At 35.2% G+C, this 20,753-nt stretch overlaps 2 long non-coding RNA genes across 2 annotated transcripts; one reads left to right on the forward strand and one right to left on the reverse strand.

Annotated features, from left to right (window-relative positions):
- Positions 1-5,166: 5,166 nt before the first annotated feature.
- On the forward strand, positions 5,167-10,953 carry LOC127846540 (uncharacterized). The gene is made up of 4 exons (XR_008033542.1): positions 5,167-5,305; positions 5,883-5,994; positions 8,655-8,735; positions 10,295-10,953. It is a non-coding gene; the product is annotated as an uncharacterized LOC127846540 (long non-coding RNA).
- Positions 10,954-14,111: 3,158 nt separating this feature from the next.
- Positions 14,112-17,119, reverse strand: LOC127846653 (uncharacterized). The gene is made up of 2 exons (XR_008033596.1): positions 16,503-17,119; positions 14,112-14,797 (listed from the first exon to the last, which is right to left on the reverse strand). It is a non-coding gene; the product is annotated as an uncharacterized LOC127846653 (long non-coding RNA).
- Positions 17,120-20,753: the final 3,634 nt, after the last annotated feature.

Here is a 20,753-nt window from a genome sequence, read left to right on the forward strand (position 1 = left end):
ATCCGGATTCCGTAATCTTAACCAACCTGCGTTTGCCATAATCCAGCTTCAGCAAACTGCGTTTGCTCAACCAACCCGCGTTTGTAAATTTTTGAAATAGCAAGAACTGCCCAAATTAAATATAACAACAACAACTTATATCGCAAATACAATAAATCATCAAAAATTAAGCATCGTGTGCTCTCATTTTTCTAGAAATATGATTTATTCGTGAATGGAAAGTAAAAAAATATAAAATCAAACTGCGTTTGCATCGAAAATCTAAAGTTTGTGTCGAAGTGTTCTTAAAAACTGCAAAGCTTCGAAACAAGTGCAATGCGTCTTAATATGCGAAAAGGTATGAAGCATGTCATAAGCTTTGTATTGTCCAGAAATTTTAACATATTCTCTATAAAAAGATGAAAATTACCTGACGGAGCGGGATTCCTGATGTAATTCAACAACCTGCGTTGACTTTTGTGGTCACGTGACAAAAGTTGTTCATCCCCGGTGTTTATCGGCGATACGAAAGGGTAAACACCTTGATCTGCTCAAGTCAAATTAGTCATATTAGATGCGTAATAAGGCTGGGGATTTTAGATTCAACATTTTGAAACGTCTGTTATAAAAAAGCAAATGTCAGATTATTTTTTAAATTTTAATTTCAGTGGAACATTTCGTCCCGTTTGTTTATTATGATCTCCCATCAATTTCTTTTTGATCTTGTACTTAGATTTTTTTATCTAAGTTAGTATAATTTCGTCATTTGTAAATCATGGACCAACATCCGATCTTGATTTTGTTTGACGAATCTCACTTTAAAAGCAATATGCTGAAACAGCCCATTTCTGGCTAAATCAGGTTCTTGTGTTGTTTATTCAAACATGTTTATAATATTAAAACTGAACTAAAGGTCTAACACAATCTTTAGCTTGTATCGCACGAAAACTAATGAGTGAATTAATATGTTTTGCAAATAAATCAAGTTTATTTTTTCAACAACAGAGAAGGATAAACTTCCTTTTAACCTTCGAGTTAAAGTTCGACCAGAGGCATAGCTTGTTTGACAAAACTTAGCCAAACAAATATAAGCTGAATATTGAGGCAGGAAACTCAGAAAATTTAAAATGGTCAGTGTAAGCCCTGAATTAAACTTTCGTATTGTTTTATATGCGGCTATTCTGATAACAATAGCATTATGGGCAAAAGAAGAGTACTGCTTCATAACAGTTATTTACGACACATTTCGAACTATCTATATTAGTATATGCAAGCGCAAATAAGATGCAAAAGCCTCAAGATTATCGTTTGACACTTTGAAGTCATATACTTGGGTAAATCCAGTTATCGAAGTCTTTAACATCGATAAATAAGTGTCTCACTTTGTAGTGTATCACATTTGCATTAAAAACAACTGAATGTAGTATCTGTTACAAAAAATATATTATATATCAAGAAATGCTGACAAGTGTGTCGATCTAAAACTCGTACTGTAATCTATCATTTTTACTTTTTTAGGTGTTCGCTTGCGATCGACTAAGGTTAGTACTTCGCGTTGCAAGTCGGTCTGCTCTTAACTAAGCTAAGAACGAAAACCACCGCATCTGCATAATTTGAGGCTATATATAGATGCGGGAAAATAATACTTTTGCTGATAAACAAGTATAGTGGGATGTTTCTTAACCTCGTTCATAGTGCATGCTTCTACAGCGGGTTTTAATTTGATATTTCTGGGAAACGTTCTTTTGTTCTCAACATATAGCGACTATCTTTTGTATTTACGGTTGCTAACAATGCAATAGTAGAAGGTTAAGCTTGTTTATATTCCCAGTTCTCATTTTATAAAACGTTGAACACGAGTTCACCAATAACTACAGGTATACTATAGGCAACCACAAAAAAGCTTTATAACCGCTAAAACCGAATATAAAAAAACAACTAAATATAACAAGAAATATCTTTTAAAAAGGTAGTCGGCGTAAATGCTGACTTTGGAATAAAGTTTGCAATTTACGTTTCTAAATAAATAAATTGAAATCAAACGTTTAACTATTGTGCTTTTTTTTCTTGTAAGTCGCATATTCACCGCATGAAATGTGTGTTGTTATTGTCAAACCACACATTAGTGTAAGTAGATAAAAATATACTACAGGAGGGCACATCACATGTGTCCTCACATGCCTTTTTATGAGTATATTTCTTCACCATCGAAATATATCGTGTGTAAATATTTGATTTACACGCAGTTTTCTTTCGACACATTTAAATCACACTTTCATAACCATGCCTTGCGAAAATGGGTCTTATGCGGTTCGGCCAGCGTATCTTAAGCCCCACCTGTGCATTTACGCAGTCTGGTCAGAGGCGATGCTGTTCGCTATAAAATCACTTAATGTGTTTTGGTCTCATTATGTTTCTCCTGACCAGACTGAGAGATGCGCAGGCTGAGTGGGCTATATATATGATGGGCGCATATGGAATAAGACCCATTTTCGCATGACGAGGGTTATTACAAATCTCATTGCGAATTGTAAAAGGCACATTTTAGCAATGCTTTTCGATACAAAATTGATTTCAAAATATCAAACTTGTAAATAAGGGCAGCCTATCATGGCGTTCAGGAAAGATTTCCTGACGTGCTTACCGAGTACGGTAAATATTTGTGGTTGGATAATTAAACGATTTTCCTCTTATCGTGACACTATACTATTTCGGTAATGTTTATTTTCTCATCTTGAAAGCAAAACTGTGTTTATCGATAGTCAATTATATATTCCCCGGCCGATTTAGTGAACGAGTTCTGACCCTGCAATTCTGCGAGATGAATATTAACGCGTAATTGTAACTGGGCCACAATTTGTGTCGTTTAAATATACAGAGAGTAGTCCGGAATTCCTGACACTGAACAGTGCTACATCCTTTGCGCTTAGTACAGACACAGTGATGTAGCCAAAGTTCAGAGGTTTTATCTCGAATCAGCCTATGAAATATTCGAAAATATTCATGCGTGTCTGCTGGCGTTATGTAAAAGTAAGGTTAAAAGCTGGGTAAAACAGCTACGCCGAAAAAGCGTGCTCGAAAAAGCATTCGTGCTCTATACATATGTTTAGATCAGAGTTGTTGACACCGTGTGAACTGCTAGAGTAACAAGTAATGCATACACAACAAAGTACGGGTCAACAGTGCTGTCTTCATGACTACCTAATTCGTGAGTAAAAATTATCGCTCGCAGATTATTTTTTTATTCATTTTCATCAATTATCTCATTGTATATTTTGAATTTGTATATGGTGTCAAAAATCAAAAGTTTTGTACAGGGAATTTCCATCATAAAATTATATTCTTAGATAGAAAGGTATTCGATATTCCAACAACATTCATTTAATATGATGGTGATTGCAAATTGTCTTTATTGTCAGTTCTCATTACCATTTTCTTCATACTTTCTATGCTTTCAGAACGTCAAAAAGGGCCATGTTGTTGTTATGTAGTCTAAGTTATCTCTATAAAATAAATAGTATGATAAAAAGTGCACACAAATCTCGACCCGTGCGTCTTTATGACACACTCTTTATAAATTTGAATGGCGTGTGTTCATTTCAAACTTGCGATTAATTTTGAAAAATGAGTTGCGTCTTAAATAATGCAATAGCGAAAAACTTAAGTGCCTTCAGCGCTTTGATTAATGGAAGTAATGCTTAGTTTGCGATATGGCAAAACACACGGCGGATGAGGTCGGTCAATTAATCTCTAATCACTCAGAGCAAAATCCGTCTCCTCGCGCGGGATGGGTATTTATAAACTAAATTCGGGTTCACCGAACCGCTAACGTTCGCGTCATATCGCTTACACCAATATTACATGAATTTGTTCATTCCGTTTTAATTGTTTAAAGTTTAACATTTGCTTTTTATAATGGTGTTTTTCTCTTTTAGGTCGACATAAAAAGGGTCAAGTTTGTATAGCGAACCCACATGATTCCTTATTCAATTTTTGATAAATGCTATTGTTTGCAGGATAGCGTCTGTAGCCTGATTATGATCGTTTAATTTCGATTATAAATTAGGGTTAAATGATGCGTGTTTAAATAAAGGACAAAAACGTACAGTTAATTTTTTTTACAGTTACCATTATACATCGAGGAAAATTCGAATAATACATCAATGCATCACTAACGATGTATACTAAACAAACTAAACAAATAATTGTTAAACTAGTAAAAGGACAACCCATAGTTTAAACATAAAAAGATAGAAATGCAAAACATGCACGCAATGACAGTGTTCACTTGGTTAGGAAGATAATTTTGTTGAATAACTTGCGGCTTACGCGGTACCGAAATCGCATTAGCCACACGCTAGTCGACAAGGTCAATGACACGGAAGAACTTCCACATCTGAAAACAAATTAAACTAAAATGCATTTCTAACGAAATGAAAATAAATATACCGTACCGCGCAACTTTGAAATAATCACATAAATACTACATATAATTATTTAACGAAATGAAAATAAATATACAGTACCGCGCAACTTTGAAGTGATCACATAAATACTACATATACTTATCTGTTTTAAGTTCACATGAGCACCACGCTGCATGCTTTGTGATCGGCGTTTACTCTCGTGCGACATATGTCGTAAACATTTTCCTTGTTAATACTCTAGAGGCTACTATGGAAAGCCAAAGGGGACCCCCGCTAAAATACATATACTTATATAGTAAATATCGGGATTGTCATTTTTCGCGGAACTTTCACTTTCCGCGAAAAACCAATGCCAGCATGGCCATAAAACACTACATACAAATCGAAATCTAAAAAGCGCGGAACTTTCATAGATTTTCCGTCGGAGCAATTATTTTTCAACCCTGTAGAAAAAGCGGGCTCAATTAATCGCGCGGAACGTTATTTATCTACTCTGTACAAATAGTAGTGTTTAAAATCGCGCGGAGATTGTAGAATGCTATTTTAAGAAGTCTATTAAAGAGAGAAAATCCAGTAAATACCAGATCCAAAAAGCGCGGAACACAAATATCGTCCGCGAAAATTAAGCATTGAATTACTGTACAAATCTCGGGTTGTTAGGTGTTAGAATCCCTAGTTACCCGAAAAATTTGATTGGATCCGATACTTAGAAATAACCAATCAGATACTTTGTAACAAATGCAACACAATCAGTGCGTTCAGTAAGTATAACGTTTCAAGATGGCGGAGCGAATTGCATGGTTATTGTTACAATTACGATGGATTCGCAGATAATTCGGAAATAGATCAGATTGGGATCAATAACTGTATTGCATACGATCATTTACATGTATTACCAGGTTTGTATTTGTACTTTTTTAATATTGTGTAAAACTATCCGATAATATGCATAATGTTGACAATTGTTAATTAAATGAGCCGCGTTCTGAGAAAACTGGGCTTAATGCATGTGCGTAAAGTGTCATCGCAGATTAGCCTGTGCAGTCCGCACATGCTAATCAGGGATTACACTTTCCGCTTTAATGGTATTTTTAATTTCAAGGAAGTCCCTCCTTACCGAAAATGAAGTTTATGCGGAAAGTGTCGTCCCTGATTAGCCTGTGCGGACTGCACAGGCTTACGCTAATCTGGGATGACACTTTACGCACATGCACTAAGCCCAGTTTTCTCTGAATGCGACTGAAATAATAACTTAATGTAATGTAATGTACTTGTGTCTTGTATTCGTTCAGTTGAACGTCAATATATTAATACATTTATTTTTGTTTTCAACCTATTAATTAAAATAAGGTATTGTTTTTAATCCGTTTTTAGTTTCGTTATAGCTGACCTAGATTTAAACATTTCGTCATAAATTAATAAATAAAATTATTAATAAATTTATGTTTTAATATAATTTATATATAAATTTTGTAGGTGTGTGTTGCCAGTAATGGTTGAAGATATGCCAAACAAATTGTGCCTCTCTATACAGACAGATTTCAGGTCTCAATTTCGACTTCAAAGGTCAACATATCACTGATATCAGGTTTGTCAGCTATTGGTTTGTATTATTCTTATCCACATTGCAGCAAGAATAACTGGATAACTTAACTTTTCAATAGCTATTACATGTAGATCTAATTTAAATTAATCATGTTTCTAAATCATCCACTAAATGCGGCTAATTCTCCACTTGTTGGAAGTTTTTTGTGATAAAAACTTGGAGTAGATTTATTTTACTCCCAAACTTCCTTTAAGAAAGCCCAACAGCTGTAGAGTGATGGAAAATCTACTTCTTTAAAGTATTTATAAGTAATAGACCCTTTTCACAATAAGCCAATATAGCAGGTAGTCAAATGATTGCAGAATTCCAGAATGAGGCTGAACGTGTAGAGATTTCTAATAGTGCATCGCAATATCGCTCTGCTTTTGATCATTCAGCTAGATCTACTTAATGATATTGCCAACACAAGTTGACTTCGTCAGAAATAGCCATTAATTACTTAATATATACTTTCCATTTTAAGTGCCAATATATGAAATACATTTTCTTGATTAAAGTACTTGTTTGTATTCTTGTTTGTATTCTTTTTTTTGCACAAACTCTGACACTCCAAGTATGGCTTTCAATTCTTAGTGTGTGTAAATTGACAGTCTTAAACTTATTGGATTATCTGACACTCTTTGTTTTCGCATTATTTGGGCGATTAATCAATTATTTTATTTATTGATAGATCTTGCGTTTAAATTCCCCTGTATTCAGCACAAACCCATAACCTCTTTATGATCAGATACTGTGCAGACAAATACTAAATAACAACGTGATGTCATAAACCACATTTTGTAGATATCTGGTCATCTGGTCATTTAACACAATTAATGACACCTAGTCCATGTGACCATGGCGTCTCATGGTTGTAGCATTGCGTAGCCGTTTCTTGGAATAATTTAACGCCAAATACTCAATTGTTGCTTTTACTGAACATAAAAGATATTGTCAACATTGAAAGTCATCTGTCCAAAAAGATTGTCAGAAACTAAATACTGTATGCATATTAGCCAGTTTTATCATAATTATAAAGTGCTTTATACCTATATATTTTTAATATTTCAAAAATTTAATGCTAAACATTTGTGTCATTTTCTTCTATTTGATAGGACTTTGTCTGATGCTTGATTCAACTCTAATACACGTTCTATAATTCATGAAATTGTACACATCCTACCTTTGAAAATTGTAGTCTTACAATACTTAGTATTGTATACTGCTAATTTATGACTTCGATTTGTGCAATAATCGATGTTTAGTCTTCAGACCACATTTACTCTGATGCTTATGGGTAACTGGAAATTGTATGCCCCTGGAAGGGTGGCATATAGCAGTTGAACTGTCCGTCAGTCAGTCAGGATGTCAGTCTGTCCGAAAAAAAAACAACGTTGGCCATTTCTTTTGCAACATTGAAGATAGCAACTTGATATTTGGCATGCATGTGTATCTCATGAAGCTGCACATTTTGAGTGGTGGAAGTTCAAGGTCAAGGTCGTCCTTCAAGGTCAAAGGTTAAAAAAATATATGTATAATTAAAAGCGGCGCAGTAGTGGGCATTGTGTTTCTGATGAACACATCTATTGTTATATATAAAGATTAAATATAATTCATTAATATACACTAATAGTACATAACTTATGTCCTTGAATCATTATTTAGGTGTTATAATTTTTATATTTGAATTACTTATCAATTTTTTTACTTAACACAGCATGACATGTGATGGTTGTCTGTATTCATATGTTTGACTTAATTGTAACCAGTGTCAAGTGCGCATTATAATCTTGATATTCAACGCAATTTGCATAGCAAAAGAAAATGCAGTTCCAGGTTCAGCCTTGTTCTGCAATTCAACGCGTCAGGTGATATGATTGATATCTAAAAATAGTATCGGTGTTCATATTGTGAAACTGGTCTATTATTCGATACTGATTAATTTGATGAATCAAGTTAATTTTTGTTAAATATATGTTAAATATTTATGCCCCCTTCCGAAGAAGAGCAGGTTTATTGTTTTGCACATGTCGGTCCGAATGTCCATATGTCTGTCCACCAGATGGTTTCCGGATGATAACCCAAGAACGATTTTGCCTAGGATCATGAAACTTCATAGGTACATTGATCATGACTCGAAGATGACCCCTATTGATTTTCAGGTCACTAGGTCAAGGTCACAGTGACCCTAAATAGTAAAATGGTTTCCCGATGATAACTCAAGAACGCTTATGCCTAGGATCATGAAACTTCATAGGTACATTGATCATGACTCGCAGATGACCCCTATTGATTTTGAGGTCACTAAATCGAAGGTCAAGGTCACGGTGACCCAAAATAGTAAAATGGTTTCCGGATGATAACTCAAGAACTTATGCCTAGGATCATGAAACTTCATAGGTACATAGATAATGACTCGCAGATGACCCCTATTGACTTTCAGGTCACTAGGTCAAAGGTCAAGGTCACAGTGCCAAAAAACGTATTCACACAATGGCTGCCACAACAATTGACAATCCATATGGGGGGCATGCATGTTTTACAAACAGCCCTTGTTTGAAATTTATTTTATGACATTAAAGTAATGTATAGGGAATTTAGTTACCTACACATTCTTTGAAAAGAAATTTGAATTGTAAATGTATACTTCATTTATTTTGTAGGAATTCTGTACAACTGTGGAACCATGTATGGTACGTGACCGCACAATGTTGGTTGGCAAAAGGATATTGGAATAAGCAAAGGTAAATTGTATGTGAAGGAGTCTTGACAATTGCAAATATAGTTAGTTTTTTTGTAAGGCTCGCAGAAAGTGACCCTAGCCTTCATATATAAATAAAAAGCTGAAAGAGTATTTATGAAAAATCGTGTAATCAAGTTTGCAATATGTTACATTTTATTTATAAGCTCATCTTTTTTTTTTTGAAAAAAAAAGAGATATTGTCATCATCTTGGCGTCTGCGTCTGCGTCGGTGTCGGCGTCCGATTAAGTTTTGTGTTTAGGTCCACTTTTCTCATAAAGTATCAAGTATAAAACTTATTTACTTACTACCATGAGGGGACTGGGCAGGCAAAGTTAGATAACTCTGGCGTGCATTTTGACAGAATTATGTGCCCTTCTTATACTTAGAAAATTGAAAATTTGGTTAAGTTTTGTGTTTAGGTCCACTTTATTCCTACAGTATCAAAGCTATTGCTTTCATACTTGCAACACTTACTATCATAAAGGGACTGTGCAGACAAAGTTATGTAACTCTGACTGGCATTTTGAAAGTATTATGTGCCCTTTTTATTCTTAGAAAATTGAAAATTTTGTTAAGTTTTGTGTTTTGGTCCACTTTACTCCTAAAGTATCATAGATATTGCTTTCATACTGGGAACACTCGCAAATTATCATAAGGGGACAGTACAGGACAAGTTGAATAACTCTGGTTGTCATTTTGACAGAATTATGGTCCTTTTCTTACTTAGTAACTTTGAATATATGGTTAAATTTTGTGTTTTGATCTACTTTACTTCTCAAGTATCAAGGCTATTGCTTTCAAACTTCAAATACTGTCATGCTATCATAAGTTACTGTAGCTGGCAAGTTGAATTTTACCTTGACCTTTGAATGACCATGACTCTCAAGGTGAAATTATTAAATTTTGCTAAAATTTCCATAACTTCTTTACAAGCGTTACAAAGCAACTCTTATCTGACATACCACAATAGACTCCACCCAAACCATCCCCCACGCCCCCCCCCAAAAAAAGAAAAAAGTACGTTTTTTTTCATTTTGAAAGATCATCTAATAAATGACCACACCCTCACACTATACCCCCTGCCCATTTTTTTTAAACATGGCTAAAAAACACAAATATTTATTTTTATCATTTTTTCATTTTTGGAAGATAGTGTAATAAATGACCACACCACCACACTATACACCCTTCTCCACCCCACCTCTCCCTCCTTTGTGATTGAAGTATTGAGATAGGTCCCTTCAACTTTAAAAAAAAATAGATGAGAGGTCTGAACCTGCAGGGCGTGCTCTTGTTAACAATCAAATGAGACATAACTTAGAAGCTTCACTTCATTTACTTTGTCAGGCTGGCGTAGTGGATATGGTGTTCACCTAGTGATGGGAACATTTTGGGTTCAACCCTGTTTATTAGCGGTCTCTTTATCTTCATATATACAAAGTACTGATTACTCCCAGAAAACGGACTCTAGAATGTCTTAATAAGCATAAAGCTTTCAATGCAATCAAGCATAATTAATATGGCTAAACTCTAGCATGAATTTTACTTTTGTATTTCAGGGACTCAACATTACACAGTCATTTCAACATGTAGAGTCTTGTCAGCAATGATGGAGCAGTACCTGGTACTTCAGATTTCCAGAATCTCGTCATGAGCTGAAGATCATTGCCTATGAATTTCATGAATGATGTAGAATGATTGGACTGTTGATGGAACCCACAGTGCATGTCCTGCTTCAACATCTGAGCATAGGTCCTTGTTTATCAGCAGTTTAGTTCTTCAAGCAGTCTGTGACAGTAACTTGAAATGTTTGGACATATGACCTGGATGGCCAAGTTCTGTGCATGCAGCCCATTTAAATAGGAACGGCCCAGTGGCGCATTAAATGGACATTTTTCGAATGTTCTCGAGGATTCAGCTTACCGCCTGACAAAAAATCTTGCTTTTTGTTCAGTATCGAGGCCATGGACATTTGTATCATTTGCAAAAGATACTGCGATATATGTGCCTTTGTTCATGCTTTATAGTTGATTAACAATTGGAAGCCATAACCTGTTTTATAGGATGGTGTTAGTGGGACAATGAATTTTGTAAAGATTTAAAGACTGGAAAAGATAATTAAAAGTCAAAAGAGTTCTGCTATTGTTAAGCATGCTTTATTGATTTGTAATGTTAGAAAGATAGCATTATTAACAGAATAAAATGTCCATAATTTGAATATTCTACTGTTTTCAGCAACATTTAATTTAATATAGTACAAAATGCTGCATCATGTTATATCATGATCTGTTTTGTGAACAATGACCTTTCAATGTATATTTAATAATTTGTCAATGGGTGTTACACGCATAAGCCCTACAATTAGCCCAAAAAGGAATTGCTTAGGAGTTTTGCCACCTTCTAGAGAAAAATACTTCTCAGAAACAATTGCATTTTGGAAAGTCTATGGCTAGTAAAATTTGGATTCCTTTTGGATACCCAAGGTTACCAATTTATGTTTAATAAATTTGCAATAAAAAGCTTTGACAGAACATAATGTCACAGAGTCGAACACGTGTATGGAATAAAGTGGAAGTTGATTAAATGAGTAATACACATTATATGCTTCTTTGATTAAAAGTTTGTGTTTTCACTAAAACTGCAAACATAGTAAGCTTTAAAGTATTGCAACTAAATTAAAAAGATTCAGATTTAAATTGTATTATTTGAATGCACTGTCTAATACATATGAGCCTCGCTCTGTGAAAAAGGGGTTTAATGCATGTGCACTCCAGATTAGCCTGGGCAGACCGCACAGGCTAATCAGGGAGGATACTAAATGCACATGCATTAAACCCCTATTTCACAGAGCAAGGCTCATATATGTTCAATAAACCAAAGATAATCAAAAACAAAATGAGACATTTAACCCTGTACCACTCAAAAACGCACTAAGACACATTCGAGAATAAATTTAATTTAAGACCTTTCTTACTATATTAAAGTTTTAAAGGCTTTGTTTCCAACCCATGGATACTGATGAGCAGCAAACAGCATAAAACCTGAACAGATTGTGAGTTACTTGCAGGCTGTTCTGGTTTTATGATGTTTGCATGTAGAAAATTTAAAATTTCCTCAGAGCAGGAAAAGGTTAATAATAACACAACAGCAATTATACTTAAGTTATTTTAAGACTTCATACTAATGCAAGTAACTTGCAACTGTCTAACCAAAATCGGAGATGGTGGAGGGCAAAATTAATGGCTGTGCACCTTGAATTATCTATTCATACTCAAACAATATAATGTTGATCTACAGTATCTTGTACAGCATGCATCTAATACTACAGCCAAATTTGCTTACAAATAATATTACAAGAAACACAAGTCATTAAAGACTTAACTTTATTGCATCAACCATTTAGCAGGAATAAAATATAAAGAGAAAAATTATGGCAATTTTTTCATCTGAACATGCAAGTCTTCATATACAATCCCATTGCATATAAAAACGACAGTTTACTATTTTTCCGTTCTATATGTCAGCATAAAGACAAGATGGTATTCACTTTGCAATAAAACACAAGCAATCATATTAAAATTGCTTTTAATTATATGAACTGTACCTTCACTAACATTCAAGAATTTTAATATAAATACATGATGAAAGATGAGCTTTTTTAACCAGGTTTTCCGAAGGAAAAAACTGGTTATTAGATTGGCGAAAAGCGGGCGGGCTGGCTGGCTGGCTGGCTGGCGGGCTGGCTGGCGGAACAAGCTTGTCCGATCCATAACTATGTCGTTCATTGTCAGATTTTAAAATCATTTGGCACATTTGTTCACCATCATTGGACGGTGTGTCGCGCGAAATAATTACGTCGATATCTCCAAGGTCAAGGTCACACTTTGAGTTCAAAGGTCAAAAATGGCCATAAATGAGCTTGTCCGATCCATAACTATGTCGTTCATTGTCAGATTTTAAAATCATTTGGCACATTTGTTCACCATCATGGGACGGTGTGTCGCACGAAATAATTACGTCAATATCTCCAAGGTCAAGGTCACACTTTGAGTTCAAAAGTCAAAAATGGCCATAAATGAGCTTGTCCGAGCCATAACTACGTCGTTCATTGTCAGATTTTAAAATCATTTGGCACATTTGTTCACCATCATCGGACGGTGTGTCGCGCGAAATAATTACGTCGATATCTCCAAGGTCAAGGTCACACTTTGAGTTCAAAGGTCAAAAATGGCCATAAATGTCCCTTGAGATATAACCTTCATATTTGGTATGCATGTGTATATGGACAAGGCCTTTCCATACGCACAACAATTTTGACCCCTGTGACCTTGACCTTGAAGTAGGGGTCTGCGTTTAGGTTTCAAAATCTGCGTTTAGGTTTCGAAAAATGCTCATAACTTCTATGTCCCTTGAGATATAACCTTAATATTTGGTATGCATGTGTATATGGACAACGCCTTTCCATACGCACACAAATTTTGACCGTCCGTCCGTCCGTGTGTCCGTCCGAAAACTTTAACGTTGCTCATAACTTTTGCAATATTGAAGATAGCAACTTGATATTTGCCATGCATGTGTATCTTATGAAGCTGCACATTTTTAGTGGTGAAAGGTCAAGGTCATCCTTCATGGTCAAAGGTCAAAAAAAATAAATTCATGTGCATCTCATGGAGCTGCACATTTTGAGTGGTGAAAGGTCAAGGTCATCCTTCAAGGTCAAAGGTCTTTTTTTTTTTTTTTTTTTTTTCACCATCAAATTACCAGTCTGCCAAAGGCTACAACAAACCTCTACTTACAAAGTTCTCATTTTTAACCAGGTTTTCCGAAGGAAAAAACTGGTTATTTGATTGGCGAATGCGGGCGGGCTGGCGGGCGGAACAAGCTTGTCCGGGCCATAACTATGTCGTGCATTGTCAGATTTTAACATCATTTGGCACATTTGTTCACCATTATTTGACGGTGTGTCGCGCAAAATAATTACGTCGATATCTCCAAGGTCAAGGTCACACTTTGAGTTCAAAGGTCAAAAATGGCCATAAATGAGCTTGTCCTGGCCATAACTATGTCATTCATTGTGAGATTTTAAAATCATTTGGCACATTTGTTCACCATCATGGGACGGTGTGTCGCACGAAAGAATCACGTCAATATCTCCAATGTCAAGGTCGCCACGACTAAAAATATAATTTTTTTTAAACAAACTTACAAAGGGGTTAATTTTGTTTGTTCATTTCAAAAGTTCAGTTTGAGTTTTCTCCCTTTATCAGATTTTTTTTTCACAATGAAAACCTGGTTTTGTGACAATTTTGTCCCTTGTCTTGTCTTAAAATAACTTGATACTTTGCAATGACCAAACAATACAACTCAACATACAAATTATCCAACAAAATATATTTTAATGACACAATATTTTTATTCAACAATAGGAATAGCTTAAGGTTGTAACATATTACACTAAAGTCACAGTGTCAATCTAAGCAAAGAGTAGAATCATAAAGAGATGTCCACAACGGATGATGTGCAAGCTGGCTCTGACTCAGATTTCCACATCAGTTGATGTGCAAGCTGGTTATTACAAGGATGTGAACAACCGATGACGTGCAAGCTCTAAGACAGATATCCACAACAGAGATTGTCCTTGCTGGCTCTGACTAATGTCCACAAGTATATAACATGCAAGCTATCTCTGACTGATGTCCTAAACATATGACGTGCAAGCTGGCTCTAACACAGATGTCCACAACAGATTACGTGCAAGCTAGCACTTACACGGATGTCCACAACAGAGGATGTGTAAGCTGGCTCTAACACTGATGTCCAAAAGAGATGACGTGCAAGCTGGCTCTTACACGGATGTTCACAACAGATGACATGCAAGCTAGCACTAACACTGATGTCCACAATAGAGGACGTGCAAGCTGGCTCTAACACGGATGTCCACAACAGATGACATGCAAGCTGGCTCTTACTCGGTTGTCCACAACAGAGGTCAGATGGGCAAGCTGGCTCTGCCTCAGATATGTACACAGAAGATGATGTTCAAGTTGGGAACACTGCTACAGCTATAAAATACAAAAACCATGTTTCATACTATCATATTATTTTACTACATGTATTTCTTCCACAATACAGAACATTATACTCATTATTAGCATTCTGCTATTGCTATCTGAAGGTTTACCAGATGCTATGTGTGAAGATAGTTCATACCAGAAATTAGCCGAAAAACACTTTTTAGACATAATGTGCATTCTGCTTTAAGATATATAGCTCAGAATTCACTGGTTAAATCAAATTTTTTGGACTGAATTGGCGTGGCATGCAGACAAAATGTCGAGTTTTGAAACTGTGTCGTATCTGGTGTTAATCTTGAGTTATTTAATTTGGTCAGTATATCAGATGTGTACACCTGTTATATGTTAACTGTAAGAGTTTAGAATGTCTTGACAGTCATTGTGTTTGTAATACATTGTGTTATCTTTCAGATTTATGTGACAGTTAAATATAATAATCAATAATCTTGTTCTGCATGCCGGTCAAATTGTTCCGTGGTAAACACCTACCCATTGTGGTCAACTCGTACCTGTTTTTTAGTCAATTTGTACCTACCCAAACTAAACCCGTACCCGATATACAGAAATAGGTGTAGGATGGTTAGCTTATAAGTCAAACTCATAGAGACAATTTTTATTTTCCTCTTGATGTTTCCACTTAAATTATCTAAGCATTGCTCACGCAAGTTGTCTGTTGCAGATATGTATAAGCAGCGAAAGTGTTGATGAAAATTGACACTTGTGGTTGATGTCTTTCAAGAATTTTACAATTGTGACAAAATAAGACAAATTAAACAAGTTGAATAGTTTGAATGAGGTACGAGTTGACAACAAGAGCACCGCATAACGGGTGCCACGCTCTGCTACAGGTGCTTGTCAGATTATTTTTTTTTAGAGGTCACAATGACCTTGACCTAGTGACCCCAAAATGGGTGTGGCGTGTAGAACTCATCAAGGTGGATCTACATATGAAGTTTCAAAGTTGTAGGTGGAAGCACTTTGATTTTAGAGCCTATGTTAAAGTTTTATATTAGAGGTCACAGTGACTTTGACCTAGTGACCCAAAAATGGGTGTGGCGTGTAGAACTCATCAAGGTGCATCTACATATGAAATTTCAAAGTTGTAGGTGGAAGCACTTTGATTTTAGAGCCTATGTTAAAGTTTTATATTAGAGGTCACAGTGACTTTGACCTAGTGACCCAAAAATGGGTGTGGCGTGTAGAACTCATCAAGGTGCATCTACATATGAAATTTCAAAGTTGTAGGTGGAGCACTTTGATTTTAGAGCCAATGCTAAGGTTTTAGCACGACGCCTACGGCGGACGACGAGCTGGCTATGACAATACCTCGGGTTTTCTCCGAAAACGCCGAGCTAAAAATGGGTACGAGTTGACCAAGGTACGAGTTGCCTTTGGGATGAATTGCCTGTAAAGCCTTGTTCTTGTTCTTTTTAATTGAAGATGTATACGGTGCTGGACTAGAGCATACGACTGCCATAACAATAACTTGGCTCTCTACTAACTGAGCTTAAGGGAAGATGTTTCTTACACACAAACACTATATTTCATTATTTGACGACATATGATTATGACGTGTTTTTGCGGGTTTTAACAGAGACGTTTGCATATAGACAAACCGTGAAAACAACACTCGATACTCTTGAGCTGTTTTAATTGCATTAAAATTCATAATTCATGTATGTTAAATACTAACCTCATCGCTAATGTCATCAAAATTGATCACTCTTTCGCCCTTAAAAGGTTTTGTGTTAATGTGAAACAACCGTCATCATGATGACTGCATGAATGCTGGATAAGACGCGAGTTTTGATTGGTTCTTTCTAGGTGTCGGAACCAATCAAATTTTATCGCGTAACCACATAGCAACCCGAATTTCGTGCAGTAATTCAATGCTATTGAAAATCGCGCGGAGTAATGAATCTTCCGCGCGATTTTACATTAGCAACCCGCAATTTACATAGCAACCCGAGATTTGTACAGTAATTCAATGCTTAATTTTCGCGGAAGATATTTGTGTTCCGCGCTTTGTGGATTAGGTCCGCGCGATTTTATACACTACTATTTGTACAGAGTAGATAATATTAAGGTTCCGCGCGATTATTTGAGCCCGCATTCTCTACAGGGTTGAAAGATAATTGTTCCGACGGAAAATATATGAAAGTTCCGCGCTTTTTAGATTTCGATTTGTATGCAGTATTTTATGGCTATGCTGGCCTTGGTTTTTCGCGGAAAGTGAAAGTTCCGCGGAAAATGAAAATCCCGATATTTACTATATAAGTATATGTATTTTAGCGGGGGTCCCCTTTGGCTTTCCATAGCTACATTTGTTGTCAGATATTCATCAAACTTGTTCATAACATTTGTCCAAATAATAGCTTGCCCAAGTTAGATACTGGGTCGTCTGAGGTCAAATCCTGTGTCACAACGTCAAATTAAAAAAAGTTTATTGACAATCTAGAAGTTACATTTATAGTCCAATATTCATGGATCTAGGTCTGAAGATTTGTTTCTAATGATAGCTGAGCTGATTTTAAAAATGGTTCCGGTTCGTTAAGAAACATTTCCACCAGGGGGCTGTGCAGTTTTGCTTACAGTAGTAAAGCCTTGCAAACACTAGAGACGTCGCATTTTAGTCCAATCTTTATGAAAGCTGTTAAGAACAAATGTTCTTATCCCGGGGGGATGGGTAACTTCCCAAATTTTAGGGTAGGGGTGTCCCACTGAGACTTCCGAAATGTTATCCATTTTTATACCGGAACTCTGATAAAGTAGACCCATTTTGATACAAGATTTTTGAAAAAGCAGACTTATTTGTATACGATACCATTTAGAAAGTGGACCCATTTCAATACAAGAATTGTGATAACCTGGACCAATTTCAATACTAGAATGTGATAAAGTGGACACAATACATACTAGAATTTTAATCTCTATCATATCAATTCTTATTGATATATATATATTTCATAAATGTATCATACAACTTTGCCAATTAAAAATGTGTATGTATATTGTAGTCATTCAATACAATAATTGGTTAATTTTCAAATGTCAACTCTGGCCTCATTAGCATATTGTGATTTTCAAAACACATTTAATATATCACGTAGCTTTGTACTTTTATAATGTGGCTTCACTTATTCGTAAAATATTGCCTTCCTATTGCGGACAGACTTTCGTGTACCATCACTGGACGCAATATGTTCTATTGTCACACTTCTACGTCCATCGTCATTATCACTAGAACTACTTGGTAAGGGGTTCTTTGACACACGGACCTTATTTTTCTACATTTTCTGTTCTAGAGCCCCTTTGATCAATTTAACATCCTACTCTTCAAGTGAATAGCTGTAAATTTCGGTGTTATAATTTAAGTTTACAGGACAAAAAATGTCTGAACACCTTACTTCACTTAACTCATTTTCACATAAAACCATTGTATCATCACTGAAATCTTTACACACAATCCCGTCCGACAAAATTGTACAAACAGATAGAAACAGTCAAGTTTCTGCATCTTTCTCGCTACTGAAATTTGACTTTTTGATTTACAAGAATGAAATTTATCATACCCATTTTGATACTGATACTTTCCAATCGATATGCATTTATATACAAGCAAATTTCTGATTTCAATACACATATATATACTTAGATGCTCAGAACCATACCCAAATCTATAATTTTAGTCGAAAAACACACCTCATATGTTTGGCCCACCCCCATATACCAGTATATAGGAAGTTACCCCCCCCCCCCCCCATCAAACCCCCCGGGGGTTCTTATGATATCTGGGCCGAGTTCGAAATTTGTTTCGGTCTGTGTAAAAAAATGTCCATTAGGGGGCGAAGCAGTTTTCCTACTATGGCTATAGTAAACGCTTGTTAACACTCTAGAAGGCACATTTTAAGTATTATCTTCATGAAAATACAAACGGTCAAAACATGTATTTTAATGATATCTCAGCTGAGTTTGGAATTGGCTGCGGCCTGTTAAAAAAAACATAACCGCGATGGGTCGTGGCAGTTTTCCTTGAATGTTTATACTTAAAGATTATTTCCGCTACAGAAGTAAATGAAAAACACATCGCAAACATTATATTGCCTTCTTACTTCAGTCATATTTTTCAGCCTTTTTAAGTTGTTGCTGTCCGTTTCAAACAGCATGGAATTCTGATTTTTGCAACTATATGCATGTCACAGGGCGGAAAACTTTAACAAGATAATTGAAGCCCACCTAGAATGGCAATATATGTGCATCAACTTGAACTTTAAGCAAATTTCAATCGTCATTTAAGAATATGACATATAACCATTCCATCCCAAGTAGTTTCTAATGAGCATATTGCGCAATCTTCTGTTTTTTAAAGTACACAGATGAAAACACCACATTGTAAAAAGGAGAAAAGTTCCCTAAAACAAGAACTCACAAATAAATAATTCTAATCGTTACTCGAACAAGTAGCGCACTTAATGAAATTGTGGGTGGCAAACCCATTACCGAGGACAAAATTGTAGACAATATTAAAATGCATACTGATAATTACCCAGTCAGTCTAGCCTCAAAATGGCCAAAGGTAGAAATAATTGCAAAAGAATTTATTTGTTTGTTTTAACGTATTTCAATATATGTGGAATCACATGAAAAGGTTTAAAATTACTTTTCTTTGGCGGAAAGTGCTCAAATTTGTAACGAAACAACATGCCTTGAACTTCAGCTGAAACCAGTTGAAATTTACAAAAAAAATGCATATATGAAATGCATCTGGCCATTAAGCATTAGTTTTCATTGTTTTTGAAGCATACACAACATACAAAATATGTCTAGATGCTGGTGATGATCCTTAAGTTGATTTCTCTTTTTATTTTGATCATATTTATCGTATGTCGTCGGTCAATTTACCAAACCCACTTTTTTAAACACTGTCCATTGTATTCTCAAGATCATTCTTCTAAGAAGATAATTTATTGCAACCAGAAACATTTATGCTGCCCAAGGATATCTCATTTAAGTAAAAATAAGCAACTCATTATTTAACTTAAATTCCTTTTAATATGTTCATGGTTAATATAATTTGAAGACAATATATACTTCACCCATTTTATATGAAATACACATTAAAATAACTGTACACAAATTGTCGTAAACCATATTTTTACCAAGCCTATATTTTCAATTTTTAATTTGTTCAATATGAAATTAAAGAGCATATACTCATTTGATGTCATTTGAGATTATTATTATCTCTATATAAGAATAATATGTAAGAGTAAAACGATATGTAGAGTCGCGAAAACATATGATATAGTATTGTAATAATTGGTTTGAATACATTTCACCAATTTAGAGGGAGCAAGTTTTGCTCTCTTAACAAAATCAAGTTTGTTTGGCCCCAGTTCTATCAATCACTAGAGAACTTAATACATATTTATGCGAAACGTCCTTCACAATAGCATTTATATGAAATTTATACGAGTGTAAAGAAATTGTTTCGTAGAAAAATACAAAAGGACTATAACATATCGTATAGTTTTGTCATTAGTATCGAACAACCAAAAATATAGTTTAATCATTTATTAAATGAATGGTTAAAGTATATTTTTGTATTTCAATTTTTTTCACAGATACTCTTATTTGATACTTATTATAGAAAATAAACATCCACAATCAAAGAAACTCATTGGCAAATATGGCATTGAAACAATAAATATATATGCACACACTTAACGTACTGCATTCTCAATGCTATATATACTTATTTAAAATTTTAAATATATACTTCTTTACTTATATGCATATTGCATCAAGGTGAGTGGGGAAAAATCAATATTATTTGTGCGACACTAGTGTGATCCTTGCTCTGGGAAAACAGGGCTAAACGCATAGGCGTTAAGTTTTGTCCCAAATTAGGCTGTGCAGTCAATGACAGACTTTCCGCTTTAAT

Source organism: Dreissena polymorpha, chromosome 9 (assembly GCF_020536995.1).
Source record: "Dreissena polymorpha isolate Duluth1 chromosome 9, UMN_Dpol_1.0, whole genome shotgun sequence".
NCBI classification, from domain to species: domain Eukaryota; kingdom Metazoa; phylum Mollusca; class Bivalvia; order Myida; family Dreissenidae; genus Dreissena; species Dreissena polymorpha.